Genomic DNA, 2,636 nt, shown 5'->3' on the forward strand with positions numbered 1-2,636 from the left:
ATATATAAACATGTTCATTATAAATTAATGGGTTGTGATGGAGAATGTTTCTTATTGTGAGCTGCAAAGAAGTTTGAAAGAAAGTACCTCTTACACAATACATTTGGGTTCTGAACAATATCAGACCTAAGATATTCATGCACTAGTGGGTGAATGTATACATGGAATTACAAAACATCCATCTTTGAGTCCATATTCCAGGTGCAGCATCCACTTGTGTCTTCCCCTGTAACTACAGTGTTTGGGAGGTCCTCTGGAAAATTGAAATTTTACAAATATTTTTTTATTATTGTTCATTTAAAGTCGTCCCCCTTTCCCCCCATTACTCTCCCCTGCCCTGACCATCGCCCTCCCCAACATTCAATCCTCCCCCCCACTGCCGCCAATCATTGTTCTTGTCCACTGGTCCTTTATACCTGTTCCTCGACTCTTCCCCTTCTTTCCCATTATCTCCCTCTCCCCTTCCCTCCCCTCTGGTCACTGTTAGTTTGTTCTTTATTTCCATACCTCTGGCTCTATTTTGCTCACTTGTTTGCTTTGTTGATTAGGTTCCACTTACAAGTGAGAACATAATGGTATTTGTCTTTCACCACCTGGCTTATTTCACTTAGCATAATGCTCTCCAGTTCCATCCATGGTATCACTAAGAGTTTAAGTTCCTTCTTTCTGCTGTGTAGTTTTCCATTGTGTAAATGTACCAGTTTTTTGATCCACTCATTTATAGATGGGTACTTAGGTTGCCTCCAGCACTTGGCTATTGTAAACTGTGCTATAAACATTGGGGTGTATAGGTTCTTTTGAATTTGTGTTTTGGGATTCTTAGAGTATAATCCCAGCAGTGCCATTGCTGGGTCAAAAGGCAGCTCCATTTTTAGTCTGAGGAAATTCCATACTGTTTTTTACAGCGGCTGCACCAGCCTGTATTCCGTCCAACAGTGTAGTAGGGTTCCCTTTTCTCCACCACCTCACCAGCACTTGTTGATCTGTTTATGATGGCCATTCTGACCAGGGTAAAGAGATATCTCATCGTGGGTTTTAATTGCTGTTCAGCTACAGCTGTGGTTCCAATTTGCATTTAGAGAAATGGCTAGTGATGTTGAGTATCTTTCATAAGTCTCTGGGTCCTCTGTATGTTCTCCTTGGAGAAGTGTCTGTTCAGGTCCTTTGCCCATTTTTTAATTGGATTGTTTGTCTTCGTGGAGCAGAGGCATGTGAATTCTTTACATATTTTGGGGGTCAAACCCTTGTCTAAGCTATCATTGGCAAATATATTTTCCCATGTGATTGGTTCTTTTTTCATGTTGCTGTCTTCTCTAGCTCTACAGAAGCTTTTTAATTTGATGTAGTCCCATTTGTTCTTTTTTTTTATACCCTTTGCCCTATGAGGATGTATCAGTTAAAACATTGCTGCGTGGAATATCTGAGATTTCTCTGCCTATATTCTCCTCTACGTCTTATGGCACTGTGGCTTATATTTTAGTCTTTTATCCATATTTTTGTGTATGGTGTAAGTTGGTGATCATATTTCATTTTTTTCATGTACCTGTCCAGATCTCTCAAGACCATTTGTTGAAGAGGCTATTTTTACTCCATTTTATGCTCCTGCCCCCTTTTGGACATTTGAAAAATATGGCTTTATATAAGCATACCATTATGAGGAAACTATGAAAAAAATTAAGATGACAGGACACTACTGTTACACCATTTTTAATTTTAAGGAATATTATTCTGAAGCACTCAAAAAATCATAGGTCTCTTCCAAGATTTAATATCTTCTATAAGATTCCACTAAGATGGTAGAAAACCACAAAGTCCTTCCTTAAGGATGGGTGTAAATGGTAATACTGCATTACTGCACAGTATAGAATACAAACTATGAAGATGAGGAAACAATTATTTCAACTTCCATCCCCCAGATTACTCTTTTTGAAGACATGGTTACTTAACATCCCAGAAGCTATCTTACTGAGATCCACCACTGTGACCTATGAGTGATAAACCTTTTCAAGTTAACGTAATAAATGTGATGTTGCCTACACCCACCTGGGGGACAGCTAAAAGGAAAAACCCTCAGTATTACACAACATCCGTTAGAGAAATTGCACCCACAATTACTTTTCTGTCAAGATCTGCCAACTGAACAATTTTTAAATAGCTAAAATATAATTGAGGTCATATGGACACCATACATGGAACTACACACAAACATACTCTGTTCACAAATGTTCATCTTTATACTAACAGCACCCTGGAACAGTCAATGCACAGTCACATTTTTAAAAATCACGAAAGGTAAACACAACAGGGCTTTTGCACAATGGCAGAAAATTCTGTTCTTGGTAGTAGACAAGATAAACTGGCTGAAGAAATACTATGGTTTATGTAGAAGCATAAACTACAATCTAACAGAATCATAGGATACTTGAAAAAGTTATACAAACCCCAACAGAGTCTAATATTTTACAATAGTTTATATAAAAGGTTAAAAAAAAAACCAAAGTTGTCATTTCTTGTTTCCTTAAATAACCATTTTACTCTAAGTTGGTGAAATCATGAGACTACTTTGAGAAATTTTTCTAGATGCAAGATGCTTTGAAATGGAATCACTAATTAGTAAGCACAACTGAACCCCGGAC

The sequence above is a fragment of the Pteronotus mesoamericanus genome, unplaced genomic scaffold, assembly GCF_021234165.1.
Source record: "Pteronotus mesoamericanus isolate MK-2021 breed Mesoamerican mustached bat unplaced genomic scaffold, CSHL_Meso_final scaffold_118, whole genome shotgun sequence".
Taxonomy (NCBI): domain Eukaryota; kingdom Metazoa; phylum Chordata; class Mammalia; order Chiroptera; family Mormoopidae; genus Pteronotus; species Pteronotus mesoamericanus.